Genomic DNA, 19,478 nt, shown 5'->3' on the forward strand with positions numbered 1-19,478 from the left:
TGAGTATGTAACTGGGCTTGATGAAATCAGCATTTCTCTTGCTTCCCTGTGCGTAGGGAAGCTCAGTTTTAGTCACAGTAGCTCCCACAAGTGTCTCCTCAGTGTGTTCCTATTTCCGTAGAAACAGTATATTTGCTGGGAGAAAAGTGCATTACTGTGCGCTTTCACCGTTCAGCAAATACATGTGTAGAAGCACAGCGCTAGCAGATACGACCGTTTCTCGACGTTTTCTAACTCAGGGAACAAGTTGCACACTTCTGAGATGCATTTGGGCAACTTTGACAGAAATGAGTTTTTTGCCTACAGAGACATGCCTATTTGCGCAGTAGTACAGATTCTGAGTATGTAACTGGGCTTGATGAAATCAGCATTTCTCTTGCTTCCCTGTGCGTAGGGAAGCTCAGTTTTAGTCACAGTAGCTCCCACAAGTGTCTCCTCAGTGTGTTCCCATTTCCTTAGAAACAGTGTTTTTGCTGGGAGAAAAGTGCATTACTGGGCGCTTTCACCGTTCAGCAAATACATGTGTAGAAGCACAGCGCTAGCAGAAACGACCGTTTCTCGACGTTTTCTAACTCAGGGAACAAGTTGCACACTTCTGAGATGCATTTGGGCAACTTTGTCAGAAATGAGTTTTTTGCCTACAGATTCATGCCTATTTGCGCAGTAGTACAGATTCTGAGTATGTAACTGGGCTTGATGAAATCAGCATTTCTCTTGCTTCCCTGTGCGTAGGGAAGCTCAGTTTTAGTCACAGTAGCTCCCACAAGTGTCTCCTCAGTGTGTTCCCATTTCCTTAGAAACAGTGTATTTGCTGGGAGAAAAGTGCATTACTGTGCGCTTTCACCGTTCAGCAAATACATGTGTAGAAGCACAGCGCTAGCAGAAACGACCGTTTCTCGACGTTTTCTAACTCAGGGAACAAGTTGCACACTTCTGAGATGCATTTGGGCAACTTTGTCAGAAATGAGTTTTTTGCCTACAGAGACATGCCTATTTGCGCAGTAGTACAGATTCTGATTATGTAACTGGGCTTGATGAAATCAGCATTTCTCTTGCTTCCCTGGTCGTAGGGAAGCTCAGTTTTAGCTCAGTAGCTCCCAAAAGTGTCTCCTCAGTGTGTTCCCATTTCCTTAGAAACAGTGTATTTGCTGGGAGAAAAGTGCATTACTGTGTGCTTTCACCGTTCAGCAAATACATGTGTAGAATCACAGCGCTGGGGGAAACGACCGTTTCTCGACGTTTTCTAACTCAGGGAACAAGTTGCACACTTCTGAGATTCATTTGGGCAACTTTGTCAGAAATGAGTTTTTTGCCTACAGAGACATGCCTATTTGCGCAGTAGTACAGATTCTGAGTATGTAACTGGGCTTGATGAAATCAGCATTTCTCTTGCTTCCCTGTGCGTAGGGAAGCTCAGTTTTAATCACAGTAGCTCCCAGAAGTGTCTCCTCAGTGTGTTCCCATTTCCTTAGAAACAGTGTATTTGCTGGGAGAAAAGTGCATTACTGTGCGCTTTCACCGTTCAGCAAATACATGTGTAGAAGCACAGCGTTAGCAGAAACGAACGTTTCTCGACGTTTTCTAACTCAGGGAACAAGTTGCACACTTCTGAGATGCATTTGGGCAACATTGTCAGAAATGAGTTTTTTGCCTACAGAGACATGCCTATTTGGCAGTAGTACAGATTCTGAGTATGCAACTGGGTTGGATGAAATCAGCATTTCTCTTGCTTCCCTGTGCATAGGGAAGCTCAGTTTTAGTCACAGTAGCTCCCACAAGTGTCTCCTCAGTGTGTTCCCATTTCCTTAGAAACAGTGTATTTGCTGGGAGAAAAGTGCATTAGTGTGCGCTTTCACCGTTCAGCAAATACATGTGTAGAAGCACAGCACTAGCAGAAACGAACGTTTCTCCACGTTTTCTAACTCAGGGAACAAGTTGCACAGTTCTGAGATGCATTTGGGCAACTTTGTCAGAAATGAGTTTTTTGCCTACAGAGACATGCCTATTTGCGCAGTAGTACAGATTCTGAGTATGTAACTGGGCTTGATGAAATCAGCATTTTTCTTGCTTCCCTGTGCGTAGGGAAGCTCAGTTTTAGTCACAGTAGCGCCCCCAGTGTCTCCTCAGTGTGTTCCCATTTCCTTAGAAACAGTGTATTTCCTGGGAGAAAATTGCATTACTGTGCGCTTTCACCGTTCAGCAAATACATGTGTAGAAGCACAGCGCTGGCAGAAACGAACATTTCTCGACGTTTTCTAACTCAGGGAACAAGTTGCACACTTCTGAGATGCATTTGGCAACTTTGTCAGAAATGAGTTTTTGCCTACAGAGACATGCCTATTTGCTCAGTAGTACAGATTCTGAGTATGTAACTGGGCTTGATGAAATCAGCATTTCTCTTACTTCCCTGTGCGTAGGGAAGCTCAGTTTTAGTCACAGTAGATCCCACAAGTGTCTCCTCAGTGAGTTCCCATTTCCTTAGAAACAGTGTATTTGCTGGGAGAAAAGTGCATCACTGTGCGCTTTCACCGTTCAGCAAATACATGTGTAGAAGCACAGCGCTAGCAGAAACGACCGTTTCTCGACGTTTTCTAACTCAGGGAACAAGTTGCACACTTCTGAGATTCATTTGGGCAACTTTGTCAGAAATGAGTTTTTTGCCTACAGAGACATGCCTATTTGCGCAGTAGTACAGATTCTGAGTATGTAACTGGGCTTGATGAAATCAGCATTTCTCTTGCTTCCCTGTGCGTAGGGAAGCTCAGTTTTAATCACAGTAGCTCCCACAAGTGTCTCCTCAGTGTGTTCCCATTTCCTTAGAAACAGTGTATTTGCTGGGAGAAAAGTGCATTACTGTGCGCTTTCACCGTTCAGCAAATACATGTGTAGAAGCACAACGCTAGCAGAAACGATCGTTCCTCCACGTTTTCTCACTCAGGGAACAAGTTGCACACTTCTGAGATGCATTTGGGCAACTTTGTCAGAAATGAGTTTTTTGCCTACGGAGACATGCCTATTTGCGCAGTAGTACAGATTCTGAGTATGTAACTGGGCTGGATGAAATCAGCATTTCTCTTGCTTCCCTGTGCGTAGGGAAGCTCAGTTTTAGTCACAGTAGCTCCCACAAGTGTCTCCTCAGTGTGTTCCCATTTCCTTAGAAACAGTGTATTTGCTGGGAGAAAAGTGCATTACTGTGCGCTTTCACCGTTCAGCAAATACATTTGTAGAAGCACAGCGCTAGCAGAAACGAACGTTTCTCGACGGTTTCTAACTCAGGGAACAAGTTGCACACTTCTGAGATGCATTTGGCAACTTTGTCAGAAATGAGTTTTTGCCTACAGAGACATGCCTATTTGCGCAGTAGTACAGATTCTGAGTATGTAACTGGGCTTGATGAAATCAGCATTTCTCTTGCTTCCCTGTGCGTAGAGAAGCTCAGTTTTAGTCACAGTAGCTCCCACAAGTGTCTCCTCAGTGAGTTCGATTTCCTTAGAAACAGTGTATTTGCTGGGAGAAAAGTGCATCACTGTGCGCTTTCACCGTTCAGCAAATACATGTGTAGAAGCACAGCGCTAGCAGAAACGACCGTTTCTCGATGTTTTCTAACTCAGGGAACAAGTTGCACACTTCTGAGATGCATTTGGGCAACTTTGTCAGAAATGAGTTTTTTGCCTACAGAGACATGCCTATTTGCGCAGTAGTACAGATTCTGAGTATGTAACTCGGTTTGATGAAATCAGCATTTCTCTTGCTTCCCTGTGCGTAGGGAAGCTCAGTTTTAGTCACAGTAGCTCCCACAAGTGTCTCCTCAGTGTGTTCCCATTTCCTTAGAAACAGTGTATTTCCTGGGAGAAAAGTGCATTACTGTGCGCTTTCACCGTTCAGCAAATACATGTGTAGAAGCACAGCGCTAGCAGAAACGACCGTTTCTCGACGTTTTCTAACTCAGAGAACAAGTTGCACACTTCTGAGATTCATTTGGGCAACTTTGTCAGAAATGAGTTTTTTGCCTACAGAGACATGCCTATTTGCGCAGTAGTACAGATTCTGAGTATGTAACTGGGCTTGATGAAATCCGCATTTCTCTTGCTTCCCTGTGCGTAGGGAAGCTCAGTTTTAATCACAGTAGCTCCCACAAGTGTCTCTTCAGTGTGTTCCCATTTCCTTAGAAACAGTGTATTTGCTGGGAGAAAAGTGCATTACTGTGCGCTTTCACCGTTCAGCAAATACATGTGTAGAAGCACAGCGCTAGCAGAAACGAACGTTTCTCGAATTTTCTAACTCAGGGAACAAGTTGCACACTTCTGAGGTGCAATTGTGTAACTATCTCAAAAATGAGTTTTTTGCTTACAGAGACATGCCAATTTGCGCAGTAGTACAGATTCTGAGTATGTAACTGGGCTTGATGAAATCAGCATTTCTCTTGCTTCCCTGTGCGTAGGGAAGCTCAGTTTTAGTCACAGTAGCTCCCACAAGTGTCTCCTCAGTGTGTTCCCATTTCCTTAGAAACAGTGTATTTGCTGGGAGAAAAGTGCATTACTGTGCGCTTTCACCGTTCAGCAAATACATGTGTAGAAGCACAGCGCTAGCTGAAACGACCGTTTCTCGACGTTTTCTAACTCAGGGAACAAGTTGCACACTTCTGAGATGCATTTGGGCAACTTTGTCAGAAATGAGTTTTTTGCCTACAGAGACATGCCTATTTGCGCAGTAGTACAGATTCTGAGTATGTAACTGGGCTTGATGAAATCAGCATTTCTCTTGCTTCCCTGTGCGTAGGGAAGCTCAGTTTTAGTCACAGTAGCTCCCACAAGTGTCTCCTCAGTGTGTTCCCATTTCCTTAGAAACAGTGTATTTACTGGGAGAAAAGTGCATTACTGTGTGCTTTCACCGTTCAGCAAATACATGTGTAGAAGCACAGCGCTAGCAGAAACGAACGTTTCTCGACGTTTTCTAACTCAGGGAACAAGTTGCACACTTCTGGGATGCATTTGGGCAACTTTGTCAGAAATGAGTTTTTTGCCTACAGAGAAGTACAGATTCTGAGTATGTAACTGGGCTTGATGAAATCAGCATTTCTCTTGCTTCCCTGTGCGTAGGGAAGCTCAGTTTTAGTCACAGTAACTCCCACAAGTGTCTCCTCAGTGTGTTCCCATTTCCTTAGAAACAGTGTATTTGCTGGGAGAAAAGTGCATTACTGTGCGCTTTCACCTTTCAGCAAATACATGTGTAGAAGCACAGCGCTAGCAGAAACAAACGTTTCTCGACGTTTTCTAACTCAGGGAACAAGTTGCACACTTCTGAGATGCATTTGGGTAACTTTGTCAGAAATGAGTTTTTTGCCTACAGAGACATGCCTATTTGCGCAGTAGTACAGATTCTGAGTATGTAACTGGGCTTGATGAAATCAGCATTTCTCTTGCTTCCCTGTGCGTAGGGAAGCTCAGTTTTAGTCACAGTAGCTCCCACAAGTGTCTCCTCAGTGTGTTCCTATTTCCGTAGAAACAGTATATTTGCTGGGAGAAAAGTGCATTACTGTGCGCTTTCACCGTTCAGCAAATACATGTGTAGAAGCACAGCGCTAGCAGATACGACCGTTTCTCGACGTTTTCTAACTCAGGGAACAAGTTGCACACTTCTGAGATGCATTTGGGCAACTTTGACAGAAATGAGTTTTTTGCCTACAGAGACATGCCTATTTGCGCAGTAGTACAGATTCTGAGTATGTAACTGGGCTTGATGAAATCAGCATTTCTCTTGCTTCCCTGTGCGTAGGGAAGCTCAGTTTTAGTCACAGTAGCTCCCACAAGTGTCTCCTCAGTGTGTTCCCATTTCCTTAGAAACAGTGTTTTTGCTGGGAGAAAAGTGCATTACTGTGCGCTTTCACCGTTCAGCAAATACATGTGTAGAAGCACAGCGCTAGCAGAAACGACCGTTTCTCGACGTTTTCTAACTCAGGGAACAAGTTGCACACTTCTGAGATGCATTTGGGCAACTTTGTCAGAAATGAGTTTTTTGCCTACAGATTCATGCCTATTTGCGCAGTAGTACAGATTCTGAGTATGTAACTGGGCTTGATGAAATCAGCATTTCTCTTGCTTCCCTGTGCGTAGGGAAGCTCAGTTTTAGTCACAGTAGCTCCCACAAGTGTCTCCTCAGTGTGTTCCCATTTCCTTAGAAACAGTGTATTTGCTGGGAGAAAAGTGCATTACTGTGCGCTTTCACCGTTCAGCAAATACATGTGTAGAAGCACAGCGCTAGCAGAAACGACCGTTTCTCGACGTTTTCTAACTCAGGGAACAAGTTGCACACTTCTGAGATGCATTTGGGCAACTTTGTCAGAAATGAGTTTTTTGCCTACAGAGACATGCCTATTTGCGCAGTAGTACAGATTCTGAGTATGTAACTGGGCTTGATGAAATCAGCATTTCTCTTGCTTCCCTGGTCGTAGGGAAGCTCAGTTTTAGCTCAGTAGCTCCCAAAAGTGTCTCCTCAGTGTGTTCCCATTTCCTTAGAAACAGTGTATTTGCTGGGAGAAAAGTGCATTACTGTGTGCTTTCACCGTTCAGCAAATACATGTGTAGAATCACAGCGCTGGGGGAAACGACCGTTTCTCTACGTTTTCTAACTCAGGGAACAAGTTGCACACTTCTGAGATTCATTTGGGCAACTTTGTCAGAAATGAGTTTTTTGCCTACAGAGACATGCCTATTTGCGCAGTAGTACAGATTCTGAGTATGTAACTGGGCTTGATGAAATCAGCATTTCTCTTGCTTCCCTGTGCGTAGGGAAGCTCAGTTTTAATCACAGTAGCTCCCAGAAGTGTCTCCTCAGTGTGTTCCCATTTCCTTAGAAACAGTGTATTTGCTGGGAGAAAAGTGCATTACTGTGCGCTTTCACCGTTCAGCAAATACATGTGTAGAAGCACAGCGTTAGCAGAAACGAACGTTTCTCGACGTTTTCTAACTCAGGGAACAAGTTGCACACTTCTGAGATGCATTTGGGCAACTTTGTCAGAAATGAGTTTTTTGCCTACAGAGACATGCCTATTTGCGCAGTAGTACAGATTCTGAGTATGTAACTGGGCTTGATGAAATCAGCATTTCTCTTGCTTCCCTGTGCGTAGGGAAGCTCAGTTTTAGTCACAGTAGCTCCCACAAGTGTCTCCTCAGTGTGTTCCCATTTCCTTAGAAACAGTGTATTTGCTGGGAGAAAAGTGCATTACTGTGCGCTTTCACCGTTCAGCAAATACATGTGTAGAAGCACAGTGCTAGCAGAAACGAAAGTTTCTCGACGTTTTCTAACTCAGGGAACAAGTTGCACACTTCTGAGATGCATTTGGGCATCTTTGTCAGAAATGAGTTTTTTGTCTACAGAGACATGCCTATTTGCGCAGTAGTACAGATCCTGAGTATGTAACTGGGCTTGATGAAATCAGCATTTCTCTTGCTTCCCTGTGCGTAGGGAAGCTCAGTTTTAGTCACAGTAGCTCCCACAAGTGTCTCCTCAGTGTGTTCCCATTTCCTTAGAAACAGTGTATTTGCTGGGAGAAAAGTGCATTACTGTGCGCTTTCACCGTTCAGCAAATACATGTGTAGAAGCACAGCGCTAGCAGAAACAAACGTTTCTCGACGTTTTTTAACTCAGGGAAGAAGTTGCACACTTCTGAGATGCATTTGGGCAACTTTGTCAGAAATGAGTTTTTTGCCTAAAGAGACATGCCTATTTGCGCAGTAGTAGAGATTCTGAGTATGTAACTGGGCTTGATGAAATCAGCATTTCTCTTGCTTCCCTGTGCGTAGGGAAGCTCAGTTTTAGTCACAGTAGCTCCCACAAGTGTCTCCTCAGTGTGTTCCCATTTCCTTAGAAAAAGTGTATTTGCTGGGTGAAAAGTGCATTACTGTGCGCTTTCACCGTTCAGCAAATACATGTGTAGAAGCACAGCGCTAGCAGAAACGACCGTTTCTCGACGTTTTCTAACTCAGGGAACAAGTTTCACACTTCTGAGATGCATTTGGGCAACTTTGTCAGAAATGAGTTTTTTGCCTAAAGAGACATGCCTATTTGCGCAGTAGTACAGATTCTGAGTATGTAACTGGGCTTGATGAAATCAGCATTTCTCTTGCTTCCCTGTGCGTAGGGAAGCTCAGTTTCAGTCACAGTAGCTCCCACAAGTGTCTCCTCATTGTGTTCCCAGTTCCTTAGAAACAGTGTATTTGCTGGGAGAAAAGTGCATTACTGTGCGCTTTCACCATTCAGCAAATACATGTGTAGAAGCACAGCGGTAGCAGAAAAGAACGTTTCTCGACGTTTTCTAACTCAGGGAACAGGTTGCACACTTCTGAGATGCATTTGGGCAACTTTGTCAGAAATGAGTTTTTTGCCTACAGAGACATGCCTATTTGCGCAGTAGTACAGATTCTGTGTATGTAACTGGGCTTGATGAAATCAGCATTTCTGATGCTTCCCTGTGCGTAGGGAAGCTCAGTTTAATCACAGTAGCTTCCACAAGTGTCTCCTCAGTGTGTTCCCATTTCCTTAGAAACAGTGTATTTGCTGGGAGAAAAGTGCATTACTGTGCGCTTTCACCGTTCAGCAAATACATGTGTAGAAGCACAGCGCTAGCAGAAACGAACGTTTCTCGACGTTTTCTAACTCAGGGAACAAGTTGCACACTTCTGAGATGCATTTGGGCAACTTTGTCAGAAATGAGTTTTTTGCCTAAAGAGACATGCCTATTTGCGCAGTAGTACAGATTCTGAGTATGTAACTGGGCTTGATGAAATCAGCATTTCTCTTGCTTCCCTGTGCGTAGGGAAGCTCAGTTTTAGTCACAGTATCTCCCACAAGTGTCTCCTCAGTGTGTTTCCAGTTCCTTAGAAACAGTGTATTTGCTGGGAGAAAAGTGCATTACTGTGTGCTTTCACCGTTCAGCAAATACATGTGTAGAAGCACAGCGCTAGCAGAAACGAAAGTTTCTCGACATTTTCTAACTCAGGGAACAAGTTGCACACTTCTGAGATGCATTTGGGCAACTTTGTCAGAAATGAGTTTTTTGCCTACAGAGACATGCCTATTTGCGCAGTAGTACAGATTCTGAGTATGTAACTGGGCTTGATGACATCAGCATTTCTCTTGCTTCCCTGTGTGTAGGGAATCTCACTATTAGTCACATTAGCTCCCACAAGTGTCTCCTCAGTGTGTTCCCATTTCCTTAGAAACAGTGTATTTGCTGGGAGAAAAGTGCATTACTGTGCGCTTTCACCGTTCAGCAAATACATGTGTAGAAGCACAGCGCTAGCAGAAATGACCGTTTCTCGACATTTTCTAACTCAGGGCACAAGTTGCACACTTCTGAGATGCATTTGGGCAACTTTGTCAGAAATGAGTTTTTTGCCTGAAGAGACATGCCTATTTGCGCAGTAGTACAGATTCTGAGTATGTAACTGGGCTTGATGAAATCAGCATTTCTCTTGCTTCCCTGTGCGTAGGGAAGCTCAGTTTTTGTCACAGTAGCTCCCACAAGTGTCTCCTCAGTGTGTTCCCATTTCCTTAGAAACAGTGTATTTGCTGGGAGAAAAGTGCATTACTGTACGCTTTCACCGTTCAGCAAATACATGTGTAGAAGCACAGCGCTAGCAGAAACGACCGTTCATCGACGTTTTCTAACTCAGGGAAGAAGTTGCACACTTCTGAGATGCATTTTGGTAACTTTCTCAAAAATGAGTTTTTTGCCTACAGAGACATGCGTATTTGCGTAGTAGTACAGATTCTGAGTATGTAACTGGGCTTGATGAAATCTGCATTTCTCTTGCTTCCCTGTGCATAGGGAAGCTCAGTTTTAGTCACAGTAGCTCCCACAAGTATCTCCTCAGTGTGTTCCCATTTCCTTAGAAACAGTGTATTTGCTGGGAGAAAAGTTCATTACTGTGCGCTTTCACCGTTCAGCAAATACATGTGTAGAAGCACAGCGCTAGCAGAAACGAACGTTTCTCGACGTTTTCGAACTCAGGGAACAAGTTGCACACTTCTGAGATGCATTTCGGTAACTTTCTCAAAAATGAGTTTTTTGCCTACAGAGACATGCCTATTTGCGCAGTAGTACAGATTCTGAGTATGTAACTGGGCTTGATGAAATCAGCATTTCTCTTGTTTCCCTGTGCGTAGGGAAGCTCAGTTTTAGTCACAGTAGCTCCCACAAGTGTCTCCTCAGTGTGTTCCCATTTCCTTAGAAACAGTGTATTTGCTGGGAGAAAAGTGCATTACTGTGCGCTTTCACCGTTCAGCAAATACATGTCTAGAAGCACAGCGCTAGCAGAAACGAACGTTTCTCGATGTTTTCTAACTCAGGGAACAAGTTGCACACTTCTGAGATGCATTTGGGCAACTTTGTCAGAAATGAGTTTTTTGCCTACAGAGACATGCCTATTTGCGCAGTAGTACAGATTCTGAGTATGTTACTGGGCTTGATGAAATCAGCATTCTCTTGCTTCCCTGTACGTAGGGAAGCTCAGTTTTAGTCACAGTAGCTCCCACAAGTGTCTCCTCAGTGTGTTCCCATTTCCTTAGAAACAGTGTATTTGCTGAGAGAAAAGTGCATTACTGTGCGCTTTCACCGTTCAGCAAATACATGTGTAGAAGCACAGCGCTAGCAGAAACGACCGTTTCTCGACCTTTTCTAACTCAGGGAACAAGTTGCACACTTCTGAGATGAATTTGGGCAACTTTGTCAGAAATGAGTTTTTTGCCTAAAGAGACATGCCTATTTGCGCAGTAGTACAGATTCTGAGTTTGTAACTGGGCTTGATGAAATCAGCATTTCTCTTGCTTCCCTGTGCATAGGGAAGCTCAGTTTAATCACAGTAGCTTCCACAAGTGTCTCCTCAGTGTGTTCCCATTTCCTTAGAAACAGTGTATTTGCTGGGAGAAAAGTGCATTACTGTGCGCTTTCACCGTTCAGCAAATACATGTGTAGAAGCACAGCGCTAGCAGAAACGACCGTTTCTCGACCTTTTCTAACTCAGGGAACAAGTTGCACACTTCTGAGATGAATTTGGGCAACTTTGTCAGAAATGAGTTTTTTGCCTAAAGAGACATGCCTATTTGCGCAGTAGTACAGATTCTGAGTTTGTAACTGGGCTTGATGAAATCAGCATTTCTCTTGCTTCCCTGTGCATAGGGAAGCTCAGTTTAATCACAGTAGCTTCCACAAGTGTCTCCTCAGTGTGTTCCCATTTCCTTAGAAACAGTGTATTTGCTGGGAGAAAAGTGCATTACTGTGCGCTTTCACCGTTCAGCAAATACATGTGTAGAAGCACAGCGCTAGCAGAAACGACCGTTTCTCGACCTTTTCTAACTCAGGGAACAAGTTGCACACTTCTGAGATGAATTTGGGCAACTTTGTCAGAAATGAGTTTTTTGCCTAAAGAGACATGCCTATTTGCGCAGTAGTACAGATTCTGAATAGGTAACTGGGCTTGATGAAATCAGCATTCTCTTGCTTCCCTGTGCGTAGGGAAGCTCAGTTTTAGTCACAGTAGCTCCCACAAGTGTCTCCTCAGTGTGTTCCCATTTCCTTAGACACAGTGTATTTGCTGGGAGAAAAGTGCATTACTGTGCGCTTTCACCGTTCAGCAAATACATGTGTAGAAGCACATCGCTAGCAGAAACGAACGTTTCTCGACGTTATCTAACTCAGGGAACAAGTTGCACACTTCTGAGATGCATTTGGGCAACTTTGTCAGAAATGAGTTTTTTGCCTACAGAGACATGCCTATTTGCGCAGTAGTACAGATTCTGAGTATGTAACTGGGCTTGATGAAATCAGCATTTCTCTTGCTTCCCTGTGCGTAGGGAAGCTCAGTTTTAGTCACAGTAGCTCCCACAAGTGTCTCCTCAGTGTGTTCCCATTTCCTTAGAAACAGTGTATTTGCTGGGAGAAAAGTGCATTACTGTGCGCTTTCACCGTTCAGCAAATACATGTGTAGAAGCACAGCGCTAGCTGAAACGACCGCTTCTCGACGTTTTCTAACTCAGGGAACAAGTGGCACACTTCTGAGATGCATTTGGGCAACTTTGTCAGAAATGAGTTTTTTGCCTACAGAGACATGCCTATTTGCGCAGTAGTACAGATTCTGTGTATGTAACTGGGCTTGATGAAATCAGCATTTCTCATGCTTCCCTGTGCGTAGGGAAGCTCAGTTTAATCACAGTAGCTCCCACAAGTGTCTCCTCAGTGTGTTCCCATTTCCTTAGAAACAGTGTATTTGCTGGGAGAAAAGTGCATTACTGTGCGCTTTCACCGTTCAGCAAATACATGTGTAGAAGCACAGCGCTAGCATAAACGAACGTTTCTCGATGTTTTCTAACTCAGGGAACAAGTTGCACACTTCTGAGATGCATTTGGGCAACTTTGTCAGAAATGAGTTTTTTGCCTACAGAGACATGCCTATTTGCGCAGTACTACAGATTCTGAGTATGTAACTGGGCTTGATGAAATCAGCATTCTCTTGCTTCCCTGTACGTAGGGAAGCTCAGTTTTAGTCACAGTAGCTCCCACAAGTGTCTCCTCAGTGTGTTCCCATTTCCTTAGAAACAGTGTATTTGCTGGGAGAAAAGTGCATTACTGTGCGCTTTCACCGTTCAGCAAATACATGTGTAGAAGCACAGCGCTAGCAGAAACGACCGTTTCTCGACGTTTTCTTACTCAGGGAACAAGTTGCACACTTCTGAGATGCATTTGGGCAACTTTGTCAGAAATGAGTTTTTTGCCTAAAGAGACATGCCTATTTGCGCAGTAGTACAGATTCTGAGTATGTAACTGGGCTTGATGAAATCAGCATTCTCTTGCTTCCCTGTGCGTAGGGAAGCTCAGTTTTAGTCACAGTAGCTCCCACAAGTGTCTCCTCAGTGTGTTCCCATTTCCTTAGACACAGTGTATTTGCTGGGAGAAAAGTGCATTACTGTGCGCTTTCACCGTTCAGCAAATACAGGTGTAGAAGCACAGCGCTAGCAGAAACGAACGTTTCTCGACGTTTTCTAACTCAGGGAACAAGTTGCACACTTCTGAGATGCATTTGGGCAACTTTGTCAGAAATGAGTTTTCTGCCTAAAGAGACATGCCTATTTGCGCAGTAGTACAGATTCTGAGTATGTAACTGGGCTTGATGAAATCAGCATTTCTCTTGCTTCCCTGTGCGTAGGGAAGCTCAGTTTTAGTCACAGTAGCTCCCACAAGTGTCTCCTCAGTGTGTTTCCAGTTCCTTAGAAACAGTGTATTTGCTGGGAGAAAAGTGCATTACTGTGCGCTTTCACCGTTCAGCAAATACATGTGTAGAAGCACAGCGCTAGCAGAAACGAAAGTTTCTCGACATTTTCTAACTCAGGGAACAAGTTGCACACTTCTGAGATGCATTTGGGCAACTTTGTCAGAAATGAGTTTTTTGCCTACAGAGACATGCCTATTTGCGCAGTAGTACAGATTCTGAGTATGTAACTGGGCTTGATGACATCAGCATTTCTCTTGCTTCCCTATGTGTAGGGAAGCTCACTATTAGTCACATTAGCTCCCACAAGTTTCTCCTCAGTGTGTTCCCATTTCCTTAGAAACAGTGTATTTGCTGGGAGAAAAGTGCTTTACTGTGCGCTTTCACCGTTCAGCAAATACATGTATAGAAGCACAGCGCTAGCAGAAACGACCGTTTCTCGACGTTTTCTAACTCGGGGAACAAGTTGCACACTTCTGAGATGCATTTGGGCAACTTTGTCAGAAATGATTTTTTGCCTACAGAGACATGCCTATTTGCGCAGTAGTACAGATTCTGAGTATGTAACTGGGCTTGATGAAATCAGCATTTCTCTTGCTTCCCTGTGCGTAGGGAAGCTCAGTTTTAGTCACAGTAGCTCCCACAAGTGTCTCCTCAGTGTGTTCCCATTTCCTTAGAAACAGTGTATTTGCTGGGAGAAAAGTGCATTACTGTGCGCTTTCACCGTTCAGCAAATACATGTGTAGAAGCACAGCGCTAGCAGAAACGAACGTTTCTCGACGTTTTCGAACTCAGGGAACAAGTTGCACACTTCTGAGATGCATTTCGGTAACTTTCTCAAAAATGAGTTTTTTGCCTACAGAGACATGCCTATTTGCGCAGTAGTAAAGATTCTGATTATGTAACTGGGCTTGATGAAATCAGCATTTCTCTTGCTTCCCTGTGCGTAGGGAAGCTCAGTTTTAGTCACAGTAGCTCCCACAAGTGTCTCCTCAGTGTGTTCCCATTTCCTTAGAAACAGTGTGTTTGCTGGGAGAAAAGTGCATTACTGTGCGCTTTCACCGTTCAGCAAATACATGTGTAGAAGCACAGCGCTAGCAGAAATGACCGTTTCTCGACATTTTCTAACTCAGGGCACAAGTTCCACACTTCTGAGATGCATTTGGGCAACTTTGTCAGAAATGAGTTTTTTGCCTGAAGAGACATGCCTTTTTGCGCAGTAGTACAGATTCTGAGTATGTAACTGGCCTTGATGAAATCAGCATTTCTCTTGCTTCCCTGTGTGTAGGGAAGCTCAGTTTTAGTCACAGTAGCTCCCACAAGTATCTCCTCAGTGTGTTCCCATTTCCTTAGAAACAGTGTATTTGCTGGGAGAAAAGTGCATTACTGTGCGCTTTCACCGTTCAGCAAATACATGTGTAGAAGCACAGCGCTAGCAGAAACGAACGTTTCTCGACGTTTTCTAACTCAGGGAACAAGTTGCACACTTCTGAGATGCATTTCGGTAACTTTCTCAAAAATGAGTTTTTGCCTAAAGAGACATGCCTATTTGTGCAGTAGTACAGATTCTGAGTATGTAACTGGGCTTGATGAAATCAGCATTTCTCTTGCTTCCCTGTGCGTAGGGAAGCTCAGTTTTAGTCACAGTAGCTCCCACAAGTGTCTCCTCAGTGTGTTCCCATTTCCTTAGAAACAGTGTATTTGCTGGGAGAAAAGTGCATTACTGTGCGCTTTCACCGTTCAGCAAATACATGTGTAGAAGCACAGCGCTAGCAGAAATGACCGTTTCTCGACATTTTCTAACTCAGGGCACAAGTTGCACACTTCTGAGATGCATTTGGGCAACTTTGTCAGAAATGAGTTTTTTGCCTGAAGAGACATGCCTATTTGCGCAGTAGTACAGATTCTGAGTATGTAACTGGGCTGGATGAAATCAGCATTTCTGTTGCTTCCCTGTGCGTAGGGAAGCTCAGTTTTAGTCACAGTAGCTCCCACAAGTGTCTCCTCAGTGTGTTCCCATTTCCTTAGAAACAGTGTATTTGCTGGGATAAAAATGCATTACTGTGCGCTTTCACCGTTCAGCAAATACATGTGTAGAAGCACAGCGCTAGCAGAAACGACCGTTTCTCGACGTTTTCTAACTCAGGGAACAAGTTGCACACTTCTGAGATGCATTTGGGCAACTTTGTCAGAAATGAGTTTTTTGCCTACAGAGACATGCCTATTTGCGCAGTAGTACAGATTCTGAGTATGTAACTGGGCTTGATGAAATCAGCATTTCTCTTGCTTCCCTGTGCGTAGGGAAGCTCAGTTTTAGTCACAGTAGCTCCCACAAGTGTCTCCTCAGTGTGTTCCCAGTTCCTTAGAAACAGTGTATTTGCTGGGAGAAAAGTGCATTACTGTGCGCTTTCACCGTTCAGCAAATACATGTGTAGAAGCACAGCGCTAGCAGAAACGACCGTTTCTCGATGTTTTCTAACTCAGGGAAGAAGATGCACACTTCTGAGATGCATTTGGGCAACTTTGTCAGAAATGAGTTTTTTGCCTAAAGAGACATGCCTATTTGCGCAGTAGTACAGATTCTGAGTATGTAATTGGGCTGGATGAAATCAGCATTTCTCTTGCTTCCCTGTGCGTAGGGAAGCTCAGTTTTAGTCACAGTAGCTCCCACAAGTGTCTCCTCAGTGTGTTCCCATTTCCTTAGAAACAGTGTATTTGCTGGGAGAAAAGTACATTACTGTGCGCTTTCACCGTTCAGCAAATACATGTGTAGAAGCACAGCGTTAGCAGATATGACCGTTTCTCGACGTTTTCTAACTCAGGGAACAAGTTGCACACTTCTGAGATGCATTTGGGCAACTTTGTCAGAAATGAGTTTTTTGCCTTCAGAGACATGCCTATTTGCGCAGTAGTACAGATTCTGAGTATGTAACTGGGCTTGATGAAATCAGCATTTCTCTTGCTTCCCTGTGCGTAGGGAAGCTCAGTTTTAGTCACAGTAGCTCCCACAAGTGTCTCCTCTGTGTGTTCCTATTTCCTTAGAAACAGTGTATTTGCTGGGAGAAAAGTGCATTACTGTGTGCTTTCACCGTTCAGCAAGTACATGTGTAGAAGCACAGTGCTAGCAGAAACGAACGTTTCTCGACGTTCTCTAACTCAGGGAACAAGCTGCACACTTCTGAGATGCATTTGGGCAACTTTGTCAGAAATGAGTTTTTTGCCTAAAGAGACATGCCTATTTGTGCAGTAGTACAGATTCTGAGTATGTAATTGGGCTTGATGAAATCAGCATTTCTCTTGCTTCCCTGTGCGTAGGGAAGCTCAGTTTTAGTCACAGTAGCTCCCACAAGTGTCTCCTCAGTGTGTTCCCATTTCCTTAGAAACAGTGTATTTGCTGGGAGAAAAGTGCATTACTGTGCGCTTTCACCGTTCAGCAAATACATGTGTAGAAGCACAGCGTTAGCAGATATGACCGTTTCTCGACGTTTTCTAACTCAGGGAACAAGTTGCACACTTCTGAGATGCATTTGGGCAACTTTGTCAAAAATGTGTTTTTTGCCTACAGAGACATGCCTATTTGCGCAGTAGTACAGATTCTGAGTATGTAACTGGGCTGGATGAAATCAGCATTTCTCTTGCTTCCCTGTGCGTAGGGAAGCTCAGTTTTAGTCACAGTAGCTCCCACAAGTGTCTCCTCAGTGTGTTCTATTTCCTTAGAAACAGTGTATTTGCTGGGAGAAAAGTGCATTACTGTGCGCTTTCACCGTTCAGCAAATACATGTGTAGAAGCACAGCGCTAGCAGAAACGACCGTTTCTCGACGTTTTCTAACTCAGGGAACAAGTTGCACACTTCTGAGATGCATTTGGGCAACTTTATCAGAAATGAGTTTTTTGCCTACAGAGACATGCCTATTTGCGCAGTAGTACAGATTCTGAGTATGTAACTGGGCTTGATGAAATCACCATTTCTCTTGCTTCCCTGTGCGTAGGGAAGCTCAGTTTTAGTCATAGTAGCTCCCACAAGTATCTCCTCAGTGTGTTCCCATTTCCTTAGAAACAGTGTATTTGCTGGGAGAAAAGTGCATTACTGTGCGCTTTCACCGTTCAGCAAATACATGTGTAGAAGCACAGCGTTAGCAGATATGACCGTTTCTCGACGTTTTCTAACTCAGGGAACAAGTTGCACACTTCTGAGATGCATTTGGGCAACTTTGTCAGAAATGAGTTTTTTGGCTAAGGAGACATGCCTATTTGTGCAGTAGTACAGATTCTGAGTATGTAACTGGGCTTGATGAAATCAGCATTTCTCTTGCTTCCCTGTGCGTAGGGAAGCTCAGTTTTAGTCACAGTAGCTCCCACAAGTGTCTCCTCAGTGTGTTCCCATTTCCTTAGAAACAGTGTATTTGCTGGGAGAAAAGTGCATTACTGTGCGCTTTCACCGTTCAGCAAATACATGTGTAGAAGCACAGCGCTAGCAGAAACGAACGTTTCTCGACGTTTTCTAACTCAGGGAACAAGTTGCACACTTCTGAGATGCATTTGGGCAACTTTGTCAGAAATGAGTTTTTTGCCTACAGAGACATGCCTATTTGCGCAGTAGTACAGATTCTGAGTATGTAACTGGGCTTGATGAAATCAGCATTTCTCTTGCTTCCCTGTGCGTAGGGAAGCTCAGTTTTAGTCACAGTAGCTCCCACAAGTGTCTCCTCAGTGTGTTCCCATTTCCTTAGGAACAGTGTATTTGCTGGGAGAAAAGTGCATTACTGTGCGCTTTCACCGTTCAGCAAATACATGTGTAGAAGCACAGTGCTAGCAGAAACGAACGTTTCTCGACGTTTTCTAACTCAGGGAACAAGTTGCACACTTCTGAGATGCATTTGGGCAACTTTGTCAAAAATGTGTTTTTTGCCTACAGAGACATGCCTATTTGCGCAGTAGTACAGATTCTGAGTATGTAACTGGGCTGGATGAAATCAGCATTTCTCTTGCTTCCCTGTGCGTAGGGAAGCTCAGTTTTAGTCACGGTAGCTCCCACAAGTGTCTCCTCAGTGTGTTCCCATTTCCTTAGAAACAGTGTATTTGCTGGGAGAAAAGTGCATTACTGTGCGCTTTCACCGTTCAGCAAATACATGTGTAGAAGCACAGCGCTAGCAGAAACGAACGTTTCTCGACGTTTTCTAACTCAGGGAACAAGTTGCACACTTCTGAGATGCATTTGGGCAACTTTGTCAGAAATGAGTTTTTTCCCTACAGAGACATGCCTATTTGCGCAGTAGTACAGATTCTGAGTATGTAACTGGGCTTGATGAAATCAGCATTTCTCTTGCTTCCCTGTGTGTAGGGAAGCTCAGTTTTAGTCATAGTAGCTCCCACAAGTATCTCCTCAGTGTGTTCCCATTTCCTTAGAAACAGTGTATTTGCTGGGAGAAAAGTGCATTACTGTGCGCTTTCACCGTTCAGCAAATACATATGTAGAAGCACAGCGCTAGCAGAAACGACCGTTTCTCTACGTTTTCTAACTCAGGGAACAAGTTGCACACTTCTGAGATGCATTTGGGCAACTTTGTCAGAAATGCGTTTTTTTCCTACAGAGACATGCCTATTTGCGCAGTAGTACAGATTCTGAGTATGTAACTGGGCTTGATGAAATCAGCATTTCTCTTGCTTCCCTGTGCGTAGGGAAGCTCAGTTTTAGTCATAGTAGCTCCCACAAGTATCTCCTCAGTGTTTTCCCATTTCCTTAGAAACAGTGTATTTGCTGGGAGAAAAGTGCATTAGTGTGCGCTTTCACCGTTCAGCAAATACATGTGTAGAAGCACAGCGTTAGCAGATATGACCGTTTCTCGAAGATTTCTAACTCAGGGAACAAGTTGCACACTTCTGAGATGCATTTGGGCAACTTTGTCAGAAATGAGTTTTTTGCCTACAGAGACATGCCTATTTGCGCAGTAGTACAGATTCTGAGTATGTAACTGGTCTTGATGAAATCAGCATTTCTCTTGCTTCCCTGTGCGTAGGGAAGCTCAGTTTTAGTCACAGTAGCTCCCACAAGTGTCTCCTCAGTGTGTTCCCATTTCCTTAGAAACAGTGTATTTGCTGGGAGAAAAGTGAATTACTGTGCGCTTTCACCGTTCAGCAAATACATATGTAGAAGCACAGCGCTAGCAGAAACGACCGTTTCTCGACGTTTTCTAACTCAGGGAACAAGTTGC

Source organism: Acomys minous, assembly GCF_964271855.1.
Source record: "Acomys minous genome assembly, contig: scaffold_27, whole genome shotgun sequence".
In the NCBI taxonomy this organism is placed as follows: domain Eukaryota; kingdom Metazoa; phylum Chordata; class Mammalia; order Rodentia; family Muridae; genus Acomys; species Acomys minous.